This window comes from Mesoplodon densirostris, chromosome 11, assembly GCF_025265405.1.
Source record: "Mesoplodon densirostris isolate mMesDen1 chromosome 11, mMesDen1 primary haplotype, whole genome shotgun sequence".
Lineage (NCBI taxonomy): Eukaryota > Metazoa > Chordata > Mammalia > Artiodactyla > Ziphiidae > Mesoplodon > Mesoplodon densirostris.
Window position 1 is genome coordinate 75,403,710 of NC_082671.1, and position 16,835 is coordinate 75,420,544.

Here is a 16,835-nt window from a genome sequence, read left to right on the forward strand (position 1 = left end):
TACCTTCACAGACCAGGTCCTGGCCTCCCTCCCCCTCCCCTGCTTCATCTCCAACACTCTGGTTCTTCTGGGCCCTCGCATATACCCAATCTCACAATCTCACTGCAGATAAGTCACCTCCTCCGGGAGGCCCTTCCTGGACACCAAACCCAAGGGAGCCCCCTGCACCTCTTTACATCCCTGCTCTAATTCTCCCCTTAGTCTTATCGCTGGCTGATTTGTTCCTGTTAATTTATTTATTCATTTATTATTTTTCTCCCCTAATTAGAATGCAAGCTCCATGCCATGATGGTTTATCTATAATTTGGTCACGATGTAACCCCAGCCTGGAGAACAGTAGGATATGCAGTTAATATTTGTTGAATGAATTATAATAAGTAAGACTTGCAGAGCAGTTATTCCACGCCAGGAACAAGCTCTGTGATTAACATGAATTAGCTCATTTAATCCTCACATCACCCTGCTGCAGCTGGTCCTAATTATCATCCCCATTTTACAGATGAGGGAGCGGAGGCAGAAGGGGTTAAATATCTTGCCTAAATGACAGAGCCAGGATGAGACTCCAGGCAGTCTGCCTGCTAAGTCCTTGCTCCACACCACACAGAGTTCCGAATAGTTCTCACTTGCCCTCAAGATGCAGCCTCAACTCCTTGACACGATGAGGAAGCCTTTGGTGATCAGATCTAATCTCCTTTCCAGCCTCATTCTGACCATTCCCTGACGCACACACTAAGTTCCAGTCCCAAGGAAACTTCTGGAAGACCCTGTCCTTTGTTGTTTCTGCCATTTGCCTTTGCCGTTCTCTACTTGGAGCTCTCATCTTTCTTGACCAACTCCTTTCTTACTCTGCAGTTTCCAGCTCAGGGTTCCAGCTTAGCAAGCTTCCCCAAAGGCTTGGGTCAGGTGCCCCCTTGGCGTCTTCCTAGGACCCTGCACTCCCCCAAACCCTGTGTGTAGCCCAATCCAGTGGGCATGTGTGTTCACCCACCTGCAGTGGCTCCCCAGCCATTCATTTGTTTCAGCAGATGTTTGCCTACTACACGCCCAGCCTTGCAGGTGCTGGGGAGACAGCAGCGTTGCAAACCAAAATCTCCAACCATGCAGACCTGACGTTCTAACGCAGGAGACGCAGGAGACAGAAACAAAACTATAATGTAAGGTCAGGGGGAACGATGGAGACAAAGGCGGAAGAGAGGGAAAGAGAGTAATGGGGTGAGGCTCCATTAGCATGGTTGGGGATGGCCATCCACTCACTAAACCAATGGTCTCCAAATTTGTTTGACCATATACCCTATAATTCTTTTTTTAAAGCACCTTTATTGGAGCATAATTGCTTTACAATGGTGTGTTAGTTTCTGCTGTATAACAAAGTGAATCAGCTATACATATACATATCTCCTCCCTCTTGCGTCTCCCTCCCACCCTCCCTATCCCACCCCTCTAGGTGGACACAAAGCACCAAGCTGACCTCCCTGTGCTATGTGGCTGCTTCCCACTAGCTATCTATTTTACGTTTGGTAGTGTATATATGTCCATGCCGCTCTCTCACTTCCTCCCAGCTTACACTTCCCCCTCCCGGTGTCCTCAAGTCCATATGGAATCTACCCTATAATTCTTGAGGGTGCCTCTCCAGTATATGAATACATATTTAATCATAGACTATCCTAATCACTGCTGTACTACTCTGTTCTACAGTTCATTATAAAATAGACACAAAATATAGAAATACCACAAGGATGAGAAAAAAATGACGAGGAAGAGGCGTTCTGGAACGTTCCTCCTTCCTCCTGGTGCATCATCCTGCACACTCACGTGTGTACCCTGATTTAGAGACCACCGTGCCAGAATGTCAGCTCCGCTTAGTGTTAAAAAGGAAAACCACAAACAGAGTAACAAGGCCACTCCCTCATCCTGGCTAATTAAACGTAGCAGACACCCAAAAATAATCTGTCAGGAGACTCAGGAAATGGGGTTCAGTAGACGCTAGGTAAGTCAGCCCCAGACAGTCATTTCCTAATTCTTGGTCTCAGTTTCCCCATCTGTAAACACAGGGTGTGGTCTATATCCCCAAGGGCCCAGAGACCCAGGCTCAGGTTCCCTCAGCCTGAACCACACCACTGTTCCCCGACCTAGAAGGGGGCCCACTTGGTCCTAAAGCAACACTCAACCAAGCTCTGGTGTGGGCGGGGCTTTCATTTGCTGGCCTTTTATTGATTTTTACTGGTTTACACAGAAAGGAAAAAAAATGCAAACAAAGAAACAAAGGCACTCCATCTCTAACCCCAGCGAATTAAGCAGAGATTCCAGAGAGTAATGAAAACCATAAAGCATCCGCTTAAATAAGAGCTCCCAATCTTCCATAATCTTTGGTGATAAAACGCAAAACAGCAGGCCAGTGACGCCCATTCAGAAATTCCAGGTCCATTTATTGGCGCTCAGTTCGGAGCACCTTTGCTGGCGCTGAGAACCCGTTCTGTTGTTCTGCACACCCGCTGGGGTTAAGGGCATGTCCTTTAAGTGTCACAGATGAATCTCAGCATCGTCAATGCCAGGGATGCCACGGGCCTGGGAATTCTGTTGCTGCAAAGTATGTAGATAGTGGAGGTTTGCTGGATCCCTGGACTGTGGCCAGACACTACTGTGAGGGGTTAGGGTGGATGCGAGTAAAGCCCATTGTTAGGTTCAGGAACCTGGGGGTCCAAGAAGATCAACTTGTCCCAGAGTTACACAGAGAGAAGTGGAGGCGAGACTTAAGGCCAAGGCTTCCCGGCAGCCTGACCCACGAATCCTCATTCTCCTTGGAAGGCTCTGTAAGCTCAAGGCTGGGTCGGTCTTTGTCATCTCTGCCTCTCACTCCCCAGCACAAGGCTTTGCTGGTAGGAGAAGGTGACTACCATCGAGGAAGGGATGGAGGGAGATGAGAGAGGGAAATTCAATTCATGTCTTGTTTGCCAATACTAAGAACAGTGCTAAAAACAATCGTTCACAGAGCCCTTACCTCACATCAGCTGGAGCAACCAGTGCTTTAAAAGCAATGTCTCTGCTACTCTTTCCAGCAGTCTCTGGGGAGGGTACTGTTGTAATCCCCATTGTTTAGAAGGGGAAGGGGAAATGGAGGCACAGAGAGGTTCAGTAACTTGCCCAAGGTCACTCAGCAGGTACGTGGTCAACCCAGAACGTCAGCTCTGACAGCTCCGTTGCTTAAGCACCACCCCACCCTGCCTGCCACTGGGAGCAGAGGTCTTTCTGGCACCCTCTGCTACTCTGTGCTGTAAGGGTAGGAGCAGCTCTCACACCAGGTGGAGGCAGCATCTCCGTGACTCCTGGGATACTCCTGGGGAACCCCAATGTCTGTCTACAGGGTGGGGCATGCAGCCTAAGCCCTATCAGGGGACATTTTCACAAGTGACAGAAGATCCACTCTCATTCCCAAAGGCAAAAGGAGCCAGCGCAGCTGTAGATTTGGGCATGAACAGTCAGGACACAGATGAGAAAGGAAAAACAGGGAAGACAAGCCAGTGTGTGGAGCTGGAACCAGGAGGTTCAATGGATGAAGAAGCACCAAGAGAATGGGCTACCTCAGCTGGCCACTCACTTGCTGTGAGACCTTGGACCTCCCAGAGCTTCAGGCTCTCATCTATAAAATGGAGATAATAATAGTACCTACCTTACAGAGTTGTTATAAGGATTAAATAGTGTATATAAACTGCTTCAAGCACAGGAGCTGGCATATGGGAAGTGCTCAACCAGTAATAGTGGTGGTGGTCCAGTCATGTAACTGGTGTGTAAAGTAAGGGGAGGCAAAGGCATGAGCAGGTGAGATGTAAGAAGGTGCAGTGGCATCACGCCCCAAGCTTTAAGTGACATGAGGTTAACAGACCATGTCTGAACACAGCCAAGGCAAAGACCTTCATTAAAGAACATGCCCAAGGCTGAGTCACAGCATTTTCTGGGCAGGGACCGCGGCTGAATCATCTGATATTCCAGCCCCTGACATCGGCTTTGCAGAGTGAGCACTCCACCGAGGTTTGAGAAATGTCCAAGTGGTGGGTCTCCCAAAGTCCATGATGAGATTATATTCCCTACTTTCTCCCTTGGCTTCCCTCCCTGCTGATTCACTGATCTTCTTCCCACACTTCTTGAGCATCTATTGTATGTTGTGGTCCTGCTGGAAACTAGAAGAGTATTAAAAGGAGTCTGGGACAGGGCTGAAAATGAAGCAACCGGACATAAGCATTGAAAAACCAGAAGGTGACCTATGCATTACACTTGGCCACATCCCACTGCCCACCCAAAATAAGGCCTTTCCCTCTCCTGTGCGGGCTGTGTGTGAAATCTTAAAAGAGCAATTTCATTTCTGCCTCTCTTATTCCCAGTTCTCAACAGGCATTTCCTAAGGAGACCACAGTATGGGCTCACAGTGGCTCACAGCAAAGAGTTATTCATCTCATCAGTGGACCATCACAACTCAGAACCGCAAGGAGAAACCATGCTGAGTCTGACACTTGACGGTCCCCTCCCTCTGGTCATCGCTACCAATGAACAGTCCCAAGCCTTCAACCAAGCACATGCTGGCCCTCCAAGACTCAAGACACTTCTGAGGGGATGCAGGGGGGAGTCACGTGGCAAGGTGGGTTCCCTGAGAAGCAGAAAAGCAGATGGAGTCGAGCATGTGGAGGTGTATCTGTAGGACTTAGGCACACAGAGACAAAGGAGTGCTCTTGGGCTCAGCCCCCGCGTAAGGGAAGGTGAGAAGCAAGACTGGGCAGTGGCAGAAGTCGGGCTGCAATGCAGTCTCAGCGGAGGCCTCAGCCCAGCCCACTGGGTGCTCCGAAGCTGGGGTGACCCTTCAGAGCTGTCCTGAGCTGGTGAGTGGCGGCCCAGGTTTTATATCCCCGACGTAAAACAAAAAAGAAGCAGACTCACGGTCACTGAGTGAGGGCTGCCTACAGAAGGGACATGACTTTGGCCTAGATACTCTTTTTTTTTTTTTTTAATTGAATGAAAGATTCTTTAAATTCTTTTTTTTTGCGGTACGCAGGCCTCTCACTGCTGTGGCCTCTCCTGTTGCAGAGCACAGGCTCCGGACGCACAGGCTCAGCGGCCATGGCTCACGGGCCCAGCCGCTCCGCGGCATGTGGGATCCTCCCGGACCGGGGCACGAACCCATGTCCCCTGCATTGGCAGGCGGACTCTCAACCACTGCACCACCAGGGAAGCCCAGATTCTTTAAATTCTTTAGTGCTTTACAGTTTTCAAAAGTTTCACACGCCTGATTTCACATAATCCCATAATAACTCTTTTCTCCCCCACCCTGATATTTCCCCTCCCCATTTCCCTCTCCCCCTTGGTAACCACTAGTTTGTTCTCTCTGCCCGTGAGTCTGCTTCTTTTTCGTTATATTCACCAGTTTGCTGTATTTTTTAGTTTCCACATATAAGTGATACCATGCAGGCCCAGATACTCTTCTGAACAGAGGCAATTTCCGAAGATGGCTGCAAGCCCAGGGCTGTACCAGCAGCACGTCAAACAGTGAGGAGTGGCCTTCAGTCCTGAAGGGGTCCCCAGTAGCACACCTCTGGTCCGAGAGCCCTAGGGACAGCCACTGATTCTTTTTCCCCATTGAAGAGCAGAAGAACAGGGCAGTGGTTGAGATGTTGAGCTCTGGAATCAGACAGGCTTGGGCTCCAGTGGAGAACCTGCCCCTTACACCTCTAAGCCCCTCACCTGTAAAAGGGGGCCACTAATAACATCTCCACATTCAGCTGCTGTAGGACTGGAAAAGACAACACACGTGCCTAAATCCAGTAATCACTCCATAAAAGGCAACTCTGGTCATTGTTACAGACCCACAATGGAGGCAGACACTGCTTACTTCAGGGCACAGCAGTTGTGTATTTCTTAGTCTCACAGGGTCTGCAGCATATGTGCAAATCCATCAGAAATTTATTCAGGGCCTACAATTATATACAGGGAACAATTCTAGGTCCCAGGAGTACTGTAGTGATCCATAGAGAAAGCCTGGTCCTCATGGAGTTGAGTGGAACAAAAGAACCAATACAGTAAGTCCCCTACACGTGAACGAGTTCCGTTCTGAGAGCATGTTCGTAAGTCCAACAATGTTAGCCTAGGTACCCAACTATATAGTAGTATACTGTACAGCTATATAGTCCTGTACTGTAATAGGTTTATAGTACCTTTCACACAAATAATACATAAAAAAACAAGCAAACACAAAAAATAAAGAAAACTTTTTTTTTTTTTTTTTTTTGCAGTACACAGGCCTCTCACTGCCGCGGCCCCTCCCGCTGCGGAGCACAGGCTCCGGACCTGCAGGCCCAGCGGCCATGGCTCACGGGCCCAGCTGCTCCGCGGCATGTGGAATCCTCCCAGACTGGGGCACAAACCCGTGTCCCCTGCATCGGCAGGCAGACTCCCAACCACTGCGCCACCAGGGAAGCCCAAGAAAACATTTTTAATCTTACAGTACAGTCCCTTGAAAAGTACAGTAGTACAGTCCAACAGCTGGCGTACAGGGGCTGGCATCGAGTGAACAGGCAAGAAGAGCTACTGACTGGAGGAGGGAGAGGAGGTGGGAGATGGTAGAGCTGAAGGATCGTCAGCAACAAGAGACGGAGGGCAAGCTGCAATTTCACTCACGCCTGACGTTGATGGCACAGATTCTGGCTTCTTGCTGGATTCAATTCTATCCACCCTCTTGAAAAAATGACCCAGTGATGTCTAGGTAGCAGCTCTTTTTCTCGTCATAGATGACACGGTAGCACAGGATTGCATTCTGAACGGCTGCTGCAACCTTCGTGCACCGTTGTATGTTCGGGTCCTGTGCCTCAAAAACTAACAGTGCCTCCTCAAATAAAGAAAATCCCCTCGCCATTCCCTGCATCGTGAATCTCTTCGGTTCTTCAGTTACTTCTTCTTCCTCTTGTCTCTCTTGGCGCTTCTTAGCAGTACCAGCTACATCACCGCTGCTTTTACGCTTGCTTCTGGACATCCTGGGCTTGAAATAAAGATACTGTACTCCTGTACTCTATACAATACTGCACAGTGAAGTACACAAAAGCACAACCACTTGTAGAGGATGCACACATGTGACACTGTACACCAGACACGTGAACTAACTCATGTGATTGGACATGTGAACGCACGTTCGCATCTTTGAACGTTCGCAACTTGAAGGTTCATACGTAGGGGACTTACGGTATGTTTGTAACTCAGGCCCTAAAAAGGAAGACATAGCCAGGGAAGAGGACAGAAGGGGCTGGCTGGGGGCGGAATGGTGGGGAAGGGGAGGGCTGTTTTGGACAAAATGATCAGGGAAGCATCTCAGGCAGTGAGCAAACTCCAGACGGAAGTGAGGAAGGGAGCCGCAGGGTGTCTGGGGGACGCCATCCTGGTGGTTGGGAGCTGCCTGTCGTATTCAGGGAATGTCAAAAAGGGCTCCCGGGGCTTGGAAAACCATAAACAAAGGGGAGGGCTCTGGGGCTGAAGAGACAGCCCGGCTGGACCATACAGAGCCTCAGGCCGGGTGAGAACTCTGGATCCTCCTCCAAGGGTGATGGGAAGGAAGCCCCTGGCAAGTTTCTGAGCAGGAGAGGAACCCTGCTGGGGTGCATGGGATTCCAAGACACAAGAGAAGTCCCATAACTAAAAATCGCCCGTCAGTGGAGGAAGAAGGGAAAGGATCCGAGATTCCAGGAGCAGTAAGAAGTCTCCTGAAAGCATCTGGCCAAGCCCCTTGCCTTCCAGCAACTAAGGGATGAATATCGCCATGTCGCGGAGGAGTAATAATCTAAGCCCAGAGACGTCAAGAGATCTGCCGAGGGTTCTGTGGCCAACGAGAGGCAGAACGGGGGCCAGGACTCTCTCTTCTCCTCTGGAAGTGCTCCGCCAGCCAGCCCACGCTGAGGACCGAATGGGTTTTGGTTTTTGTTGCTGTTGCTGTTCTGTTCTAAGGCAAGCCCTAACACTAACGTAAGTTGTTAAAAGAAACATTTCAGGGAGGTTCCTCAGTCATAGCAGCTGAGGTGCCAGTTAAATGGTTTCTCTGTGGCCTCCGACCAGACACTCTCTGTTCCAAACTTGGGAGGAGGCCAAAAAGACTTAACCTTTCCCCAGAGCTGCCTGCTTCCTCCATCCGTGAGTCCAGCCCAGGACCCAAGCGAGAAAACAGCCCAACTCTCAGGTGAGTGTGGCTACCAGAGAGTCTCCAATGTATGAAATAATCAGATAATTCACCACGGAGGGGCTCTGCTTCTAACTGTTCCAGCTGAGTGGTGCCTGCAGAAAAAAGCATGAGAAGATCCAGGGCCATAAACCACGCAGCCACTACTTTGAGTCCATCTTACTCTGCCAGGGCCCAGAAAGCAAATGCACCCCTGAGGTTCACTTTCTGTACATTAAGCATCACCTGCAAGCAGGGCAGCCGAGAATCCCGGTCCCAACAGAAGGGGAGGGGCTACCATGTCAGGGACCAGGAACACAGCAGCTCCTTTGGAGAAGGCCAGGAGGAAGGAGAGCACAGAGGAAAAGTCCACCCGCCAACACACACCCCTCTCCCCGCCCGGCCCACCCACGTGCAAAGGTTTGAAAGCCCAGTCTTGGGCTCAGGGTGGGGAGGGTCCCAGCCCTGGAGGGCAAGGAGCAGGGAAATGATGTGAGGATGTGCGCAAGGCCTCGGAATCTACCCCGCACTGTGGGGCAGGGAAGAAATCATTTGCAGCTCCAGGAGGGGCCTGACAGGTGCGCGCAGCAGGGGAAGGAAATGTAGGTTAGGCATCTAGGGCAGTTCTGAAGCTGGGGCTTGTCTGTCGGGAAGTCAGGCAGCGGCCGTAAGAGACAGGAAGTAGAATGCGCAAAGGACCAAGCGGGACTCAAAGCTTCTGATTTGGAAAAGGAGCGGAGGGGGAAGAATAAAGAATTGCTCTGATGAGGCAGGGGCAGGGGTGCTGGGGAGGCAGGCTGAGCAGAGGCAGAGTTGCCAGCAGCCCCTCCCCTGCCCACGCCCACAGACACCGGGGCTAAGTGGTACCGGAGCCGAGCATCCCTTCCTACCGTGGAGACACACGGAGACCCGAGGCCAGGCCGCTGCCCAGGACACTCACTAATAGTTCACTAAAAGTCCTCTCTGCCAGAATATCTCCCTCCCGCATATCCTGAGCTCCCTGCATGAACTCCACTCCAGCATTTATCCTGTCTGACTTTTATTTGCTGAGTCGTGCACTCAATTCTTCCACAAATATTTATTGAGCATGAATAAGGCTCTGCGCTGGGGGCTGAGTTACAAGGTCACCTCTCTCTCAAGGACATACCGCCCAGGCACCTGGGATCCAAAGTCCAGCTCCAAGACTTCCTAACTGTGTGACCTTGAAGAAAGTCCTCTAGCTGTCTCAATTTCAGTTCTTTTTCTGTAGAATGGAGGGGCTTGGAGATGGGGATACGGAGTGATAAGCCTAAAGGGCAAATAGGGGTCAGGTCAGGGCCATTGTACAACATCATAATTGCCATTTATTGAGCACCTACTAGTAAGTGTCCAGAGCTGTTTCAGTTGCTTTATGGATATTATTCCTAAACCCTACCATCACCCCACAAAGTGGGAATTGCTCCGCCTGCACACAGATGCAATGGTAAATGGGAGTGATCTTGCACAGTGCTTAGCACATGGTAGGAGTGTGAATAAACGCTGAATTAATTCATTCTCTAGACACATACTCATGTTTACTATGTGCGACATGTTTCTAGGCCAGTGGTTCTCAACGACAGGTGATTTTGTCCCTTTTATTTGATGGGTTGTGCACTCAATTCTTCCACAAATATTTATTGAGCATGAAGAAGGTGCTGGGCTGGGAGCTGTGAAGGATGCTGAGTTACAAGATCATCCCTCTCTCAAGCACGTACAGCCCAGGCACCTGGGATCCAAAGTCATGAGTTGGAGGGGGCAGTGCTACTGGCATCTAGTGGGTAGAGGCCAGGGATGCTGCTCAACATCTCACAAAGCATAGGGCAGCCCCCTGACAACAGGGAATTATCTGGTCCAAACTGTCAGTAGTGCTGAGGCTGAGAAACTCTGCTCCAGGCCCTGGGGATCCAGCGGTGCACCAAAAAGGCCAGTGTCCCTGGAGCTCACATCCCAGAACAGTGGACAGAAAATGGACAAACAACAAGTTAACATGAAGGGGTCTGTCGGTACAAAGTGCCAAGGAGAAAAACACAGTAGGACAGGAGGAAAGAGTGACACGGTCACCAGGGACAAAGGGGACATTGAGGAGAGACCAGAGGGGAATGAGGAGCAAGCCAATAGCTGCCCGATGTGATGGGCAAAAGCCCCGGGTAGGACACACGAGCATCCTCAGGTGAAGCAGGAGGCCCGTGAGCCGGGACTGAGTGGTCGGACATGAGGTCAGAAAGTGACTGGGACAATTTATTTAGTTGTGTGGATATCTTCTGGCCCCCAGGGGTGGTGCGCTCCTTGAGGACAGAGGTCATGCCTTTGTATGCAACCTCTCAGTGCCACACACTTGCTGGAACCAAGCTGAGGAACACGCCAAGCTGAATTATATTTTGGCTCAGGGAAGGCAGTTTCCTGTATTATGAAATTTGCATAAGACAAATTGCCCCTACTTTGTTCTGGTTTGGGCAGGAAATGAGTTTAAATGTGCTTTTAGTTTTCATGTTGTGATTGCTGGTTGGCTTTCATTCATTTCAGGAGAGAGAACATAATGATAAGTATCACTGAGGAGGGAGTCACAAGCCCTAGAGCTGGTTGTGAATAGACTTTCTGCACTGTCCTCTTAGTCCTAATGAGAAGATGTATCTATCTATTCACTGATCCAACAAGTAGTTATTGGAGATAACCACAGGGCAGAGCTGGGGTAATGCAAAAATGAATCACACACAGATTCTTCTCTCCAGAACGTATGGGGTAGTAGAAAAGTTAAAATGTATATCTAATTAATGATATAAGGTACAAAGTACCAGTTGAAGAGAAGTAACAAAGAACTATGAAGAACAGATGACTACATATAAGGCTGGATAGCATAAGCTTTCATCTCACTTGCCAACTGATCAACAGATGTTCCTAGAACAGTGTTAAGAAGACTTCTGATATCCTATATGAACTCAGTGAGAAAAAGTATTGTGCTCAATTACTTGGGTCTGCTATGAACAAGGAAGCCAGATGGCAGACATTCCAAGTATTTTTTGTCATCCAAGCTTAAGTGGAGACCAAATAAGTGGAAATGTAGCTTTAAAAGTGAATTATGTCCTTCCTTTTAATGATTAACATAGAAATATAATTAATATGCTACACTACTGAAGTGGAAATAGAGGAGCAGTAAAAAACTCAATTTCATAACATTGAGTGTACATTTATTTACCTCTTCAACTCTAAGAGTATTTAAGAAATAAGAGAAAGAGCAAGGAATTCTCTGCTACTAAATGATTAATTACAAATAAGACTCAGCCAAGGTGTCACCACTTAAAATCAGGGGGCCGAGCTCTGGACAGAGGACCCCTCCCTAGACACCTCACCCTCCCCAGAGCTCCACAGGAGGCCGTATTGAGGAGTCGGGCAGGAAAGCAGTGAAATCTCTTCTGAGAACTGGATTTGCCAGTCAAATCCTTCCCTCCCAGGGCCTTGACAGACAGGACAAGATACCCTGCTACTGCCTGGTCCTTCACAAACTTGCTCAGCCACAGGTTTGGGGCCAACTTCCCAAGTCTCCTTTCTCTGGGATTCTGTCCACTGCCCTTTTTCAGGCTGTTTCAAGAACAGCAGCCCCGGGCTTCCCTGGTGGTGCAGTGTTTGAGAGTCCGCCTGCCGATGCAGGGGACACGGGTTCGTGCCCCGGTCCGGGAAGATCCCACATGCCGCGGAGGGCTGGGCCCGTGAGCCATGGCCGCTGAGCCTGCGCGTCCGGAGCCTGTGCTCTGCAGCGGGAGAGGCCACAGCAGTGAGAGGCCCGCATACCGCAAAAAAACAAAAACAAAAACAAAAAAAGAACAGCAGCCCAGAGATGGGACTGAGTCTGATTCTGACATAACAAAGCTTCAGAATGATATTCCTACTTGCTAGGCAAGCTGAAACGGAGCCAAAGGCAGCACACAGGTCTCAGGATCCAGAGAGAGATGGAATTGCTTTATTAATATCGCAAAGTGAAAGGGGAAAGACAGTGTTCTGGACAGTGTTCTGGCTCTGCTGTGCCAGCGGTACTTCAAAACACAATGGGAAGGGAGGGGAGAGAAGGGTCAGGGGGATCCCCCAGAGGCACACCCTTCGCCCTCCAAGGGCAGCCGTGCTGGGAGGAGGCAGTCGCCCTTGCTGGCCAGTGCGCCAAGTGAAGAGGAACCACGTGTCCTCTCACCTAGAGGGACAGCCCTCCCAAGCTCAGGAAGAAGGGGACAGAACAGAGCCACAACCAAGGGATCAAAAGCTTAAATCACAAAAGTTTTTTCAAAAAGTCCTTTTTTGAAAGGCAGCCAAAAAAAAGTGCCTTCACAGAGCCAGCTCTGTGCCACCTTTAAACTAAACCATTTCCAGAGGCATAGGCTGAGCAGCCCAGATCCTTGTTGTGAAGCCGTTGGTGCTGCTCTCAAACCCATGGCCCAGAGACCCTGCTTTATTTTGTTTCTATTTTCATTTTCATTTCAGGAGAAAGGGCTGAGAGGGGCAAGGGAGCCAAGGAGAAATACTACGTGTTCCTGAAGCCCACGTGCAGAAATGGCCAGGCAAGACGAGCATTCGGATGATTCATTCCACAGGCCCAGCTAAGCATCTACCATGTGCCAGGCCCTCGTCTCAGAGCCCCATGGGGCTGGACAGAGCAGGTGCTCTGTGGAGGCCTTGGCGGTGCCCACAGACGTGCTGGTGGAAAGGCCAGCGGAAGCTTTCATGAGCCCATGTGGGACAACATGGGGACACCAGAAATAATTGAGTGGAAGTCATGGATTAGCAGGTGGGGGCAAGAGGCAATGACATTGGAGGGATTGAGGGTAACATGCTCCCCCATTTATACCCACACCTTGGTGAGGCCTGGGGAAATAGCTCAGAGCACCCTTAAAGGCACTGTCTGAGATGAATGAATAAAGAGGATGTGGTACATATATACAATGGAATACTACTCAGCCATGAAAAAGAATGAAATAATGCCATTTGCAGCAACATGGATGGACCTAGACAGTATCGTACTGAGTGAAGTAAGTTAAACACTTACAGAGAAAGACAAATATCATATGATATCGCTTATACATGGAATCTAAAAAAATGATAAAAATGAACTTATTTACAAAACAGAAATAGACCCACAGACATAGAAAACAAACTTATAGTTACCAAAAGGGATAGCAGGTGGAGGGATAAATTAGGAGTTTGGGATTAACAGATACACATTACTGTATATAAAATAAACAACAAGGTCCTACTATATAGCACAGGGAACTATATTCAATATCTTGTAATAACCTATAATGGAAAAGAATCTGAAAAAGAATATATATATATGTGTATATATATGTATATTATACATATGTATACACACATAAATAAAACTAACTCACTTTGCTGTACACCTGAAACTAACACAACATTATAAATCAACTATATTTCAATTAAAAAAATTTTTTTAAGTCATTGATGATGATGATCTGAGGGGAAATAACATTTATTGAGTGTTATGCATTCATATACATTATAGCTTTTAATCCTTACAATAATCCTAGGAGGTGCATATTATCCTCCCTGTTTTACAGATGAAGAAATGGAGGCTCAGAGGGGTTGCTCAAGTTCACGTGGCTCGGAAGTGGTGGAGCCAGGGCTGAGGGCAGGTTTATCTGACCCCAAGAACCCTGCTCCTTTCGTTATGCCTCACCACCTCTCAGCATTACAGGAAATCGTCAAGGCTCCCTTGCTCAGAACACAACATACAAATTGTGCAAAACAAAAACCTCATTCTTCTTTAGTTTTCAAATGGTAAGGTTCAGAGACCTCAGAAGAGAATAAAAAGCTCAGAAACAAACCCATGCACACAAGAACCTGATTTATGATAAAGTTGCTTCTTATATCAATGGAGAAAGGACCGACTCTTTAATAATGTTGAGAAAACTGACTCACTAAATGAATTTGCATAACTCCCATACCCCACATATATAAAGGTAGACTCCAAATGAATAAAAAACATGGATGTGGAGAAACAAATCTATAAGCTAATAGAAGAAAGTGTGAGAGACTATATTCATAAACTTAGGGTATGGGGGAACCTCTTAAATAAGATTCCCAAAGCACAATCCATAAAGCAAAAAAAAAAAAAAAGATGGATTTGATTACATCAAAATGAAGGGCTTCCGTTCAACAAAAGGCACTATGGACAAAGTTAACAGAGAAGTGGCATAGTATAAAAAGATAGATTTTTCAACATCTAAACCCAACAAATGATTAACATTCAGCTACTCAAGAAACACCAATAAATCAACAGGAAACAGCAGAACAATGGTCTGTGAATATGAATAGGCAGTACAAAAAAGTGGAAACTAGAATGCTAGCTTGCTCAACAGATATATAGAAAATACTCAAATCCATGGTAATGAGAAAAATGAAAATGAAAGCAATGACGAGATTCCTCATTACACCCAACAGATTGGCAAAATTAGAATGTTTAATACTGAATGTTGGAGAGGGTATGGGTAAATGGGAACCCACACACCACTGGTGGGAGTCTAGATTGGTGTGGCCATTCTAGAGACTCATCTGGCAGTGATTATTGAAACCAAGTGCATATAAACCCTATGACTAAAAACACACACTTGGGGATTAGAACTCAGAGAGATACCTGCACAGGTTTAAAAGGGGACAAGCAGAGGGTATTTGTGATAGCACTGCTCGTGGTGATGGGGAATTGGAAGCAACTAGTTGCCTATGGCTAAAGAATGGATAAACACAAAATATGGTGGGCACCTACTTTGTGGTAGTTATCAGCACCTTTCACCAATTATTTCCAGTTTTCCTCCTTCTAGGTTCATGGTAGGATTATACTTCCCATCCCTTATGAAACTGGGAATGGCCATGTGACTTGTTTTGGCCACCTGTGGACCAGTGTACTATTTGCTACCTTCTGGACAGAGCCTTTACAAGCCAGTGTGTTATTTGCCACTTTCTCCTCTCCCTGCCATGGTGAATGGTGGAGGCTCCATCAGCCTATGACCTGAGTGAGATGTGAAGCAAAGTTCGCGCTGACCTGATGGACATGTAGTATGGCCAAGCAGTAAACCTTTATCATTTTAAGCCATTAAGAATTTGGTGTTGTTATTGTACCATAACATAGCCTGCCTTGATTTGATACAACTATGCAGCTGTTAGAAGCAATAAACTAGATGTACAGCCAACAACATGGATAGATCTTAAAACCTTAGTGAGAACATGGGTGAAAATGGTAAGAACAGAAACAAGGTCCTTGACAGAATATCCTTTCTATAAATCATTAATACACACACACAAAACAATACTGTATTTTTTCATACACACACCCATTTGAGGGCATATATTAGACACCTTACATGGGTACCTATAGGGGAGTGGGGATCACAGATGAAGACAAAAAAATTAAGAACTAAAACAAGAGAGAACTTTGCATTGATCAAAATGAAACTTCCATAAACTTATGAGTATGAATTACTCAACTCTCCATTATATCTGAGATCAAAGGAGAAAAGGCAAGGGGAAGAGGTGTACATAACTTTCCTTATTTAACTTCTGTATGCATTTTATGCCGATCAGTCTTCATGCCAATGAGACTTGAAAGCACGGAGTTTCCCTTTCCCCACCAAGTTTTAATTGACCCAGACAGACTTTCACTTCACAGCCTCCACGGTTACTACGCTTCCTTGGTACAAAGATTACAGCCACAGCAGCTACTGCCAATACCTCATTTCACCATGATCTAAGGAAAGGCGCACCTGTGAGGGAACAGAGCAGCAAACAAGCGGAATGGAGAAGCAAGACCCGAATGGCACAAATCGATGGCTTTGGTGGGCTCCATCCCCCCATGTGGGGAGTGATCCCGGCTCCTGAGAGGATCTCAGCTGAGAACAAATGGTCAGCCAGTGGGAGAGCCAGCAAGTCACGCTCAGGTGCGCACCGGCTGGAGACGATGCAAGACTTTCAGCCTGAATTTGCTGGGTCCCAAGAGGAAGTGGGGTTCAGGAGTAGGCTGGCTTGGAAATCCACTATGTAGACACATTACAGCAGTGACTGTGCAACAAACACAGCTCAGCCCAAACAGTTCACCAGAGAAGGTCCCTGCCATCGTTTCTTTCCTTGGAGTACTGTAAAGGGGCTGGGCTTGGAGTCAGGCAGACCTGAGTCTGAATTCAGGGGGTGCCCCAGAAAGAAGCTGTAAGTCTCTGTACCAGACTGTTGGCTCTCTGGGGGCAGGGACCAGGGATTATTTGACTTAACATCCCTAGCACCTCATCAAATGTCTATTGAATGAATAAAGTAATGAATGAGCAAATGAGTTAACTGATTAACAAATTAATTTTTCTTCCAATGATCTCTAGTTTACACATCTTCTTTCCCCCTAGGCATCCAATTAACTCAGGACATTGCGCTATTTATCTCTATGCCTAGCACTGTGTCAGACACACAGCAGAAGCTTATAAATATTTGATGAATTGAACTGAACTGTTTGTATGCTTCTTATTCATTTTCTTTTAGAAACCACCAACTTGGATAAATGCATTCATTTTATTTGAGGCACACCCCCCCCACACAGAATGTAAATAATAGTAATTCCTTTCAATTGTCAAACATGTGATACAAGGTCTTA

At 47.5% G+C, this 16,835-nt stretch overlaps 1 protein-coding gene across 2 annotated transcripts in view; it reads right to left on the reverse strand.

Annotated features, from left to right (window-relative positions):
- ABTB3 (ankyrin repeat and BTB domain containing 3) overlaps positions 1-16,835 on the reverse strand; it is a 307,966-nt gene that overhangs the window by 247,508 nt on the left and 43,623 nt on the right. The window lies entirely within an intron of this gene.